This window comes from Triticum dicoccoides, chromosome 5B (assembly GCF_002162155.2).
Source record: "Triticum dicoccoides isolate Atlit2015 ecotype Zavitan chromosome 5B, WEW_v2.0, whole genome shotgun sequence".
Classification (NCBI taxonomy): Eukaryota; Viridiplantae; Streptophyta; class Magnoliopsida; order Poales; family Poaceae; genus Triticum; species Triticum dicoccoides.
In genome coordinates this window covers 155,586,878-155,599,725 of record NC_041389.1, presented here as the reverse complement: position 1 = coordinate 155,599,725, position 12,848 = coordinate 155,586,878, and positions in this window count along the sequence as shown.

Sequence of the window (12,848 nt, the reverse complement as noted above, 5' to 3'; positions counted from 1 at the left end):
CGACCTGTTGACTGACCTAGCTGAAACATTTGCCAATCTCAGGAGATATGATATCAAGCTTAATCCATCAAAGTGCACATTCGGAGTACCTGGCGGAAAGTTACTCGGTTTTCTCGTTTCAGAACGAGGAATCGATGCTAACCCAGAAAAAGTTGGCACCATACTCCGAATGAAACGCCCTATGCGTGTGCACGATGTCCAGAAGCTTACTGGATGCTTGGCCGCGTTAAGTCGATTCATCTCTCGCCTCGGTGAAAAGGCGTTACCTCTTTACCGACTGATGAAGAAGGCAGACAAGTTCGAGTGGACTCCAGAAGCTGATGCAGCGTTTGCCGAGCTAAAAGCTCTGCTCTCCATCCAGCCGGTGCTTGCTGCTCCAATCAGCAAAGAGCCTCTGTTGCTTTACATTGCAGCCACAGGACAGGTCGTCAGTACAGTACTTACGGTCGAGCGGGAAGAGGAAGGGAAAACCTTCAAAGTTCAGCGCCCAGTGTATTATCTCTCTGAAGTTTTGACTCCATCGAAGCAAAGATATCCTCATTATTAGAAGCTCGTATATGGGATCTACATGACCATGAAGAAGGTTGCTCATTATTTCTCTGATCATGACATTACAGTCGTCAGCGACGCACCATTGTCAGAGATTCTGCACAACAGAGATGCAACTGGTCGAGTGGCTAAATGGGCGATTGAACTCCTTCCCCTTGATATCAAATTTGAGGCAAAGAAAGCCATTAAGTCCCAGGCTATAGCAGATTTCCTTGCCGAGTGGATTGAACAACAGCAGCCGACTCAAGTTCACTCGGAGCATTGGGCCATGTTCTTTGATGGCTCTAAGATGTTAAATGGTTCTGGTGCTGGGGTAGTTTTGGTTTCCCCCCGAGGAGATAAGCTCAGATATGTGTTCCAGATCCACTTTGATTCCTCCAACAATGAAGCAGAATATGAAGCACTTTTGTATGGGTTGCGCATGGCCATTTCACTCGGCGTCCGTCGCCTTATGGTTTATGGCGACTCAGATTTGGTGGTCAATCAGGTGATGAAGGAGTGGGACGTTAGAAGCCCAGCCATGACTGGATACTGTAATGCAGTGAGGAAGCTCGAAAAGAAATTCGAAGGGTTAGAGCTCCATCATATACCCCGACTGAAAAATCAAGCGGCTGATGATTTGGCGAAGATAGGATCCAAGAGAGAAGCCATCCCAAGCGATGTGTTCTTGGAGCATATCCATACTCCGTCAGTCATAGAAGATCCTTTTACCGACGAAGCTCCGCAACCGAAGAGTGTTACAGATCCGACTGAAGTTGAAATTCCAGCGGTGGTCGACCTGATCATGGAAGCATTGGTGATCACTCCTGATTGGATAGTACCATATATCGCGTATATCCTAAGGAAAGAGCTCCCAGAGGACGAAGAAGAGGCTCGACAGATCGTCCGCCGATCTAAGGCCTTTACCGTGATAAGGGGACAGCTGTATAGAGAAAGCGCGACTGGAGTTGGTCAGAAATGCATAACGCCGGAGGAAGGTCGAATAATCCTTGATGACATCCACTCGGGAACCTGTGGCCATCATGCGTCCTCTTGGACCATCGTGGCCAAAGCATACCGAGCCAGATTTTATTGGCCAAGAGCGAATGAAATGGCAAAGGAGATAGTCAACAAGTGTGAGGGATGTCAATTTTACTCCAATATGTCACACAAGCCCGCATCATCTTTGAAGACCATACCACTCGTCTGGCCCTTCGCGGTATGGGGGTTGGATATGGTTGGTCCCTTGAGAACAGGCAGAAGCGGTTTCGCACATGTGCTGGTAGCAGTCGACAAGTTCACCAAGTGGATCGAGGCTAAACCCATCAAGAACCTTGACGCCAGTACTGCTGTCAGCTGCATCAGAGAATTGATATTCAGATATGGAGTCCCGCACAGCATCATCACTGATAACGGATCAAACTTCGATTCGGAGGAATTCAGGGCGTTCTGCACATCTCAGGGCACACGAGTCGACTATGCTTCAGTCGCCCATCCTCAGTCGAATGGACAAGCAGAGCGGGCCAATGGCTTGATTCTCAAAGGGTTGAAGCCCCGACTGATGCGTGATCTCAAGCATGCGGCTGGTGCATGGGTCGACGAGCTTCCGTCTGTGCTTTGGGGGTTAAGGACCACGCCTAATCGGTCGACTGGGAGAACTCCGTTCTTCTTGGTTTACGGAGTTGAAGCGGTCTTGTCAAGCGACCTACTCCACAATGCTCCTCGAGTCGAGCTTTACACCGAGTCTGAAGCAGAACAAGCCCGGCAGGACGCGGTCGACCTTCTGGAGGAGTCGAGCCTTCCAGGAATGCTTGATACGTGGCTGACAAGTAGGCCCGGGCGGTCCTGTCACATCCCGAAACAGTCGCACACGCGTGATACGTGGCGAAAAAGGCGGCGCGGAAATCAAGGCGTCCACGCCTTATCCCATCCGAGTACCGCGGTCCGCCCCGCTTCGCGTGCTTCCCAAAATTCAGATCCCACAAAATCCGCTAATGGCAGATCAATCTGTCAGACGATAGATTTCCTGCGATCCGTCGCTCGGAAGTTCACTAAGTTCAAAAGTTCACTCGACAGAAGAAAGGAATAGATCAAGGCGACTGAAAGAAAAGTTGCTGCCATCATTACAAAAGATTATTGATCCAAGATGAGACATGTTCGGAACACAAAAACAGGTCGGAAAGATTATCAACTCCTTCCTCACTCAAACCTCGATCCATTCGGGGGCTAATGATGAAGTCATGTACCTAGGGTAGGGTCACGGGCCTGTCCAAAGTACCCTCCCCAAGGACATCTTCAGAATAAGCTACCTTCCAGTCGACCAAGAGGGATTCCACTCGACGGACTCGAAGACACTCGACTATGAAGACTCACTCGACCACCAGGAGATCAAGAGCCACTCTGCATCCAAACAGTCTATAATTAAGTAGTCTTTATAGTCATGATGGCACTTTATGTAAGGCATTACCAGTAACGCCCATCTTTATGTACTTTAAACCATGCATAACTAAGGGCCGGAGGGGTCTGGCAAACTCTATATAAGCCACCCCCTCCTCAGTGTAAAGGGTTCGCACCCCTGTAACTCATACGCACATAATCCAGTCGACCGCCTCCGGGCTCCGAGACGTAGGGCTGTTACTTCCTCCGAGAAGGGCCTGAACTCGTAAATCCCTTGCGTATACAACTACTCCATAGCTAGGATCTTGCCTCTCCATACCTACCCCCCATTCTACTGTCAGACTTAGAACCATGACAGCCGGTCCTCCCCCTCCTCCACTCCTTTATATATGGGGGAGGGGGGCACCCGATAGACACACAAGTTGATTTTAGCTGTGTGTGGTGCCCCCCTCCATAGATTTCCACCTTGGTCATATTTTTGTAGTGCTTAGGTGAAGCCCTGCATTGGTAACTTCATTATCACCGTCATGCTGACGAAACTCTCCCTCGACCTCAGCTAGATCTAGAAGTTCGAGGGATGCACCGAGCTGAATGTGTGCAGATCGCAGAGGTGTCGTGCGTTCGGTACTTGATCAGTTGGATCACGAAGATGTTCGACTACATCAACCGCGTTACTTAATGCTTCCGCTTTCGGTCTACGAGGGTACGTGGACACACTCTCCCCGCTCGTTGCTATGCTCCTCCTAGATAGATCTTGCGTGACGTAGGAATTTTTTTGAAATACTATGTTACCCAACAGTGGCATCCGAGCCAGGTCTATGCATAGATGTTATATGCACGAGTAGAACACAATGAGTTGTGGGCGATAATAGTCATACTGCTTACCGGCATGTCATACTTTGATTCGGCGGTATTGTTGGAGAAGCGGCCCAGACCGACATTACATGACCGCTTTCATGAGCCTGGTTCTACTGCCGTGCTTCGCACACATGTGGCTAGTGGGTGTCTGTTTCTCCAACTTTAGTTGAATCAAGTTTGACTACGCCCGGTCCTTGTTGAAGGTTAAAACATCACACTTGACGAAAAATTGTTGTGGTTTTGATGCGTAGGTAAGAACGGTTCTTGCTAGAAGCCCGTAGCAGCCACGTAAAACTTGCAACAACAAAGTAGAGGACGTCTAACTTGTTTTTGCAGGGCATGTTGTGAAGTGATATGATCAAGACGTGATGAGATATAAATTGTTGTATGAGATGATCATGTTTTGTAACAATTATCGGCAACTGGCAGGAGCCTTATGGTTGTCGCTTTATTGTATGAAATGCAATCGCCATGTAATTGCTTTACTTTATCACTAAGCGGTAGCGATAGTCGTAGAAGCAATAGGTTGTGAGACGACAACGATGCTTTGATGGAGATCAAGGTGTCAAGCCGGTGATGATGGTGATCATGATGGTGCTTTGGAGATGGAGATCAAAGGCACAAGATGATGATGGCCATATCATATCACTTATATTGATTGCATGTGATGTTTATCCTTTATGCATCTTATTTTTCTTAGTACGGCGGTAGCATTATAAGATGATCTCTCACTAAATTTCAAGGTATAAGTGTTCTCCCTGAGTATGCACCGTTGCTACAATTCGTCGTGCTGAGACACCACGTGATGATCGAGCGTGATAAGCTCTACGTTCACATACAACGGGTGCAAGCTAGTTTTGCACAAGAAGAATACTTGGGTTAAACTTGACGAGCCTAGCATATGCAGATATGCACTCGGAACACTAAGACCGAAAGGTCGAACGTGAATCATATAGTAGATATGATCAACATAGTGATGTTCACCATTGAAAACTACTCCATGTCACGTGATGATCGGACATGGTTTAGTTGATATGGATCACGTGATCACTTAGATGATTAGAGGGATGTCTATCTAAGTGGGAGTTCTTAAGTAATATGATTTATTGAACTTTAATTTATCATGAACTCAGTACCTGATAGTATTTTGCATGTCTATGTTGTTGTAGATAAATGGCCCGTGCTGCTGTTCCGTTGAATTTTAATGCATTCCTAGAGAAAGCTAAGTTGAAAGAAGATGGTAGCAACTACACGGATTGGGTCCGTAACTTGAGGATTATCCTCATTGCTGCACAAAAGAATTACGTCCTGGAAGCACCGCTAGGTGCAAGACTCGCTGCAGGAACAACGCCAGACGTTGTGAACGCCTGGCAGAGCAAAGCTGATGACTACTCGATAGTTCAGTGTGCCATTCTTTACGGCTTAGAACCGGGACTTCAACGATGTTTTGAACGTCATGGAGCATATGAGATGTTCCAGGAGTTGAAGTTAATATTTCAAGAAAATACCCTGATTGAGAGATATGAAGTCTCCAATAAGTTCTACAACTGCAAAATGGAGGAGAATAGTCTGTCAGTGAGCATATACTCAGAATGTCTGGGTACCATAATCACTTAACTCAGCTGGGAGTTAATCTTCCGGTTGATAGTGTCATTGACAGAGTTCTTCAATCACTGCCACCAAGCTACAAAAGCTTCGTAATGAACTATAATATGCAAGGGATGGATAAGACAATTCCCGAGCTCTTCGCAATGCTAAAGGCTGCAGAGGTAGAAATCAAGAAGGAGCATCAAGTGTTGATGGTCAATAAGACCACTAGTTTCAAGAAGAAGGGCAAAGGGAAGAAGGCGAACTTCAAGAAGAACGGCAAGCAAGTTGTAGCTCAAGTGAAGAAGCCCAAGTCTGTACCTAAGCCTGAGACTGAGTGCTTCTACTACAAAGGGACTGTTCACTGGAAGCGGAACTGCCCCAAGTATTTGGCGAAAAAGAAGGATGGCAAAGTGAAAGGTAATTTGATATACATGTTATTGATGCATACCTTACTAATGCTCGCAGTAGCGCCTGGGTATTTGATACTGGTTCTGTTGCTAATATTTGCAACTCGAAATAGGGGCTACGGATTAAGCGAAGATTGGCTAAGGACGAGGTGATGATGCGTGTGGGAAATGGTTCCAAAGTCGATGTGATCGCCGTCGGCACGCTACTTCTACATCTACCTTCAGGATTAGTAATAGACCTAAATAATTGTTATTTGGTGCTAGCGTTAAGCATGAACATTATATCTGGATCTTGTTTGATGCGAGACGGTTATTCATTTAAATCAGAGAATAATGGTTGTTCTATTTATATGAGTAATATCTTTTATGGTCATGCACCCTTGATGAGTGGTCTATTTTCTATTATATCTCGATAGTAGTGATACACATATTCATATTATTGAAGCCAAAAGATATAAGTTTAATAATGATAGTGCAACTTATTTGTGGCACTGTTGTTTAGGTCATATTGGTGTATAGCGCATGAAGAAACTCCATGCTGATGGGCTTTTGGAACCACTTGATGCTTGCGAACCATGCCTCATGATTAAGATGACTAAGACTCCGTTGTCCGGAACAACGGAGCGAGCAACAGATTTGTTGGAAATAATACATACTGATGTATGCGGTCCAATGAGTGTTGATGCTCGCGGCGGGTATCGTTATTTTCTGACCTTCACAGATGATTTAAGCAGATATGATTGAAGGAAATATGCCCTAGAGGCAATAATAAAGTTATTATTTATTTCCTTATATCATGATAAATGTTTATTATTCATGCGAGAATTGTATTAACCGGAAACATGATACATGTGTGAATACATAGACAAACATATTTTCACTAGTATGCCTCTACTAGACTAGCTCATTACTCAAAGATGGTTATGTTTCCTAACCATAGACATGAGTTGTCATTTGATTAACGGGATCACATCATTAGTAGAATGATGTGATTGACATGACCCATTCCGTTAGCTTAGCACTTGATCTATTAGTATGTTGCTATTGCTTTCTTCATGACTTATACAAGTTCCTACAAACTATGAGATTATGCAACTCCCGTTTACCGGAGGAACACTTTGTGTGCTACCAAACGTCACAACGTAACTGGGTGATTATAAAGGAGCTCTATAGGTGTCTCCAAAGGTACATGTTGAGTTGGTGTATTTCGAGATTAGGTTTTGTCACTCCGATTGTCGAAGAGGTATCTCTGGGCCCTCTCGGTAATGCACATCACTATAAGCCTTGCAAGCAATGTAGCCAATGAGTTAGTTACGGAATGATGCATTACATAACGAGTAAAGAGACTTGCCGGACGAGATTGAACTAGGTATTGAGATACCGACGATCGAATCTCGGGCAAGTAACATACCGATGACAAAGGGAACAACGTATATTGTTATGCGGTTTGACCGATAAAGATCTTCGTAGAATATGTAGGAGTCAATATGAGCATCCAGGTTCCGCTATTGGTTATTGACCGGAAACGAGTCTCGGTCATGTCTACATAGTTTTCGAACCCGTAGGGTCCGCACGCTTAAGGTTTCGATGACAGTTATATTATGAGTTTATGAGTTTTGATGTACCGAAGTTTGTTCGGAGTCCCGGATGAGATTACGGACATGACGAGGAGTCTCGAAATGGTTGAGACATGAAGATTGATATATTGGAAGCCTATATTTGGATGTCAGAAGTGTTCCGGGTGAAATCAGGATTATACCGGAGTACCGGGATGTTAGCTGTAACGCCCCGGATACAACTTTCCACATTTGTAACTCCAACTCTTGCCTTTTCCGGAGATGTGATATATTATTTTCCTCCATGGTTGGGTTTTGGTCTTTTGTTTTTGCATTTTGTTCATGTCATGCATTTCATCTCATGCCATCATTCGCATTGCATCTGCATGTTTTCATAAAAACTTACGTCCGCTCGTAGTTGCCGCGTCCCCCCTTGCTTTCGTTGACCGCTCCGAGACCAACCAGATTTTGTTTCCCTCTTGCCTGGCTTCCTAACCTCTTTGCGCATCCCGCAAACCCCTCGCGTGCGCGTCCGAAACTTCTCCGAACCCGACCCGGGCAGTCATGACCGGTGGGTCCGGATCATCCCCTAACATCCATAAAATATCTTCGGTTTATTTATTGAACTCCCCTAGTCTGTTTTTCCCGTCCGTCCGATTTAAATCGAATGTCCCAAAATTCCCCTCATTTCACTATATATAGACGCCAACCCTAAAATTTTGGACCAATGTCCCATCCTTCCGTGTCCGTCGCCGCCACTGTTCTTCCCCGATGCAAAAATCCACCTCGTCTTTAGCCACCCACCAACCAGAGCAGCGCCCGACCTTCTCTGTCCCATCCATCCCATCGATCCACTCCACCCACAACCGCAGCTGCCTTGCCTCGTCGCCCGCCCGCATGCTCAAGGAAGCCCGAGGCCGTGCCTCCTCATCTCTCCTCTGCTCGATCCCGAGTGTATCGTGAGCACCAGCGCCTCCCCGCCACCTTGCGCCTCCCCGCCGCCGGCGACAACAGCAGCAGGTCATGTCGCCGGTCTCGTCCTGCTCCTTTCCTTTCTTCCTCCTCTCTCTCTGTGTCTCACCTTTGTCTCTCTCACTCAATTTTGGACCAGGGGCCTCGCCATGGATCTCCAGCCGCCGGCAAGACCTGGCCTCGTCGGATCCAACTCCCACCGCCGGGAATCGATTCCCCTTGACCTCGCGCACCTTCCCTGCCCTGCGCCATGGATCCGCGCCCAGCCTTCCTTCTCTGCGACGTTCCTCGCGCGCTGGACCTCCCCAACCTCGTCGGAGCCCCGCAGGTCGCCGACCCCACCTCTCCTTCCTTCGGTCCTCCTCTGCTGTTCTCTCGCTCATGTCTCTCTCGACTGCTCTCTCTATCTTCGTTGCAGCTAGCCGCCATGACAATCGATGGGAGATGCATCCCCTGCTTCTGCGTGTGAAGCACGCGGGGACAACGACGGATCCAGCGAGCACCCGCCTCGTCTCCCCTACCCTTGCCGGGTCTGAACCCAGGCGCCTCCCCGCGCTGCCGTTTCTCGCCCACCGCTTTGCCCAGCTGCCGCCGTCCTGCTTCTTCCCGGCGAGAGCCACGCCTCTGCCTCGTCCAGTTCGAGCGAACGAGACGACCAGCGCGCCCCACGTTGACCAGTCCAGCGCCAGCCTGGACGAGCGCCACTCGCCTGCTTCGCTCGCAGCCCAGCTGGCCCTGGCCTAGCCAGCGTTCCTCCCCACCGACTGGGCCTTGCCCCATGGGTGAGAAGCCCCCCCAGCTCTGTCCAGTTTCGGCCTGTCATGTGCTTTTTTTCCTGCCAGCGATTTTATCAATTATCTAGTGATTTACAGTTTTGCAGAAAAACCCTCTTTGTTCATGCATTAATAACTCCACAACCGTGCATCCATATTAAACAAACTTTATGTGTAAAATGCTTAGAATTTCATCTAGTTTCATAATATGCAACTTTCATCCATGTTTAAATTGTTTAAATGTTTTTTTCGAATTAATTTGCTTAAATGCCATGCTAAAATGATTTATTTCATAACTTAATAACCGTAGCTCCGAATTTAATAAACTTTATATGTAAATGGGGTGGAGAAATGCCTAGTTTAACATGGTGGCATTACTTTGCAAGTTTAACAACTCTAAAATATGGTTTAGGGCAGAACAGTACCAATTCCAAAATATGCCCATGAGGATTTTCCGGAATTGTTGTTTGTTCTTCCGGCCTCATTTAAACTTGCCTAGTTAGGTAGTTTCTTATGCTTCACCTCTTGCCATGTTTAACAACATTTAATATTGACGAGTAGCATAAACGAGAGTGAACTAAATACTTGAATGTGGTGTTTCGTCAATATGCAACTCGTGGCATATTGAGCTCCACTTAACTTGTAGTATCGTTTGTTGCACTTTGCCATGCCATGCCTATTTAAACCGGACATGCATCATACTTGATTGTGCATCATGCCATGATTATGTGATGGTTTTTTACCATGTTTGTTTCTTTCCGGTGTTGCTTCTTAGTTCCGGTAATGTTGCGATTGTGAGGATTCGTTCGACTACTCCCGTCCGTCTTCTTCATGGACTCGTTCTTCTTCCTTGCGGGATTTCAGGCAAGATGACCGTCACCTTGGATCTCATTACTATCATTGCTATGCTAGTTGCTTCGTTCTATCGCTTTGCTGCACTACCTATCACTTGTTCTTCAAGCCTCCCAAATTGCCATGTCAGCCTCTAACCTTTTCACCCTTCCTAGCAAACCGTTTTTTGGCTATGTTACCGCTTTGCTCAGCCCCTCTTATAGCATTGTTAGTTGCAGGTGAAGTTGAAGATTGCTCCATGGTGGACATGATTATGTTGGGATATCACAATATCTCTTATTTAATTAATGCATCTATATACTTGGTGAAGGGTGGAAGGCTCGGCCTTATGCCTGGTATTTTGTTCCACTCTTGCCGCCCTAGTTTCCGTCATACCGGTGTTATATTCCCGGATTTTGCGTTCCTTACGCGGTTGGGTGATTTATGGGACCCCCTTGACAGTTCGCTTTGAATAAAACTCCTCCAGCAAGGCCCAACCTTGGTTTTACCATTTGCCTCACCACCACCTATACCTTTCCCTTGGGTTGGCCAACCCGAGGGTCATCTTTATTTTAACCCCCCCCGGGCTAGTGCTTCTCTAAGTGCTGGTCCGAACCGGGCAGACTGCGGGGCCACCTCGGGGCAACTTGAGGGTTGGTTTTACTCATAGGCTGACCTATCCAGTGTTTCCCTGAGAACGATATATGTGCAGCTCCTATCGGGATTGTCGGCACATCGGGCGGCTTTGCTGGTCTTGTTTTACCACTGTCGAAAATGTCTTGTAAACCGGGATTCCGAGACTGATCGGGTCTTCCTAGGAGAAGGAATATCCTTTGTTGATCGCGAGAGCTTATCATGGGCTAAGTTGGGACACCCCTGCAGGGTTTAAACTTTCGAGAGCCGTGCCCTCGGTTATGTGGCAGATGGGAATTTGTTAATGTCTGGTTGTAGATAACTTGACACCCTATTCGAATTAAAACGCATCAACCGCGTGTGTAGCCATGATTGTCTCTTTTTAGCGGAGTCCGGGAAGTGACCATGGTTTTGGGTTATGTTTGACATAAGTAGGAGTTCAGGATCACCTCTTGATCATTGCTAGCTTCACGACCGTTCCATTGTTTCTCTTCTCGCTCTCATTTGCGTATGTTAGCCACCATATATGCTTTGTCGCTGCTTCAACCTCACCACTTTACCCCTTCCTTTCCCATTAAGCTTTGCTAGTCTTGATACCCATGGTAATGGGATTGCTGAGTCCTCGTGGCTCACAGATTACTACAACAACAGTTGCAGGTACAGGTTATGCAATGATCATGACGCGAGAGCGATGTTTACTTGTTTTGGAGTTCTTCTTCTGCTTCTTCTGTGATCAGGGGATAGGTTCCAGGTCGGCAACCTGGGCTAGTGGGGTGGATGTCGTTTGAGTTTCTGTTTGTGTTTCATCCGTAGACGGATGGTGCTCTTATGTAGATGATGTTGTATTCGTGTGGCATATGCCTTTTGTATATATCCCCATCTATTATGTAATGTTGATGTAATGATATCCACCTTGCAAAAGCGTATCAATATGCGGTTCTATTCTTGGTGGGACCTTCGAGTCTCTTTAGGATAGTATCGCATATTGGGCGTGACAAGTTGGTATCAGAGCCTCGACCGACCATAGGAGCCCCCTTGATTGTTGGCTGTTGTTGAGTCTAGAAGAAAACTATTTTGAGTCTTAGGATTATATATATCGGAGAGTAGGATTCTTTTTACTCCTCAGCCCCCTTCATCGCTCTGGTGAGGACTCCTGACGTAGATGTTTTGTCTTTCCTCTCCTCAAATTTCACTAATTTTTTTAGGATCACGCGAGTATCTTGGAAACGTTCCGATAGTGTTGTGACGAGAACATTGTTCTTGGTTCCTCCTGACATTTAGGGGTTGTGGCAGTGTCCCGGGGAGTTGAGCTCCGAGGTGTTGTCGTCACAATTTTATCGTTGCAGTTCTGGAATACCTGAGTTTTGCCGACATCAAAAATCTCTTTTATGTAGTTGTTGGTGAGATAACCTCGACGCCACCCAGTACTGGGGAGTTCAGGAGTATTGCCATAGATCGTATAACAGATGCTTTTCGAAGGTTGAGGTACACAATTTCTGGAGTTTTCTTGGTTATGTGTTGACGGATGGATACAGCTGGATGTAGGGATTGTTAGTTTGGGTGAGATATATTGCCTCCCCTGTATCCCCAACACCAGATTGCATAACCAGAAAGTTTCGGGAGTTTATAGGTGGGAATTCAATTAGCTCCTAGAATATCTTTCCGATAGATGCATGATATGGGATTGGGTAAATCTCTATCATATGTTTGTTCCGGCTTATTCTGCAAGCCAAATCCTTTGTTTTTTTTATTTGTGGTAATTCGAGTTGCTTCGAAGTCAAGTGTTGATTCCATACCTTTACTAAACGGTATTCTCATATTGCTATGTGAATACTAATCCTTCTTGATCATCGAGGTCGTCATGTTAATTCTTCTCCAACCGGCGTGCTTCTCTTCAAGTGGATCCGATCATTTAAACATTTGTGAGATCAATTCGATGTTTTCTCAACGATATCCGTTTCATCCGTCCCCAAGTTGCCTTTGTTTTCCCGCCCTCCCACCCTTTTTCTTCAAGGACTCAGATTTCTTAATCATGTATCCTTTTATTTGTGGGAAGTCTCTTCATTCTTTTCTTTCAATGTTCTTATCCGGTGATTCCCCATGAAGATGCTCAACAGTTTCAAGTTCATCATCCTTCATTGTTGTTTCTTCTACGGTGGATCCAATTCAAGCTTTCGATATTCATCATATTCCTTTCCTCGTTTCTAATGCTTTCTCATGCCGATGCACCTCTTATTCATTCACTTCTTCCTATTCATTTGTTCCGGAGTGCTGAAGATAACTCTGAAGATTCGTGTTTCCAC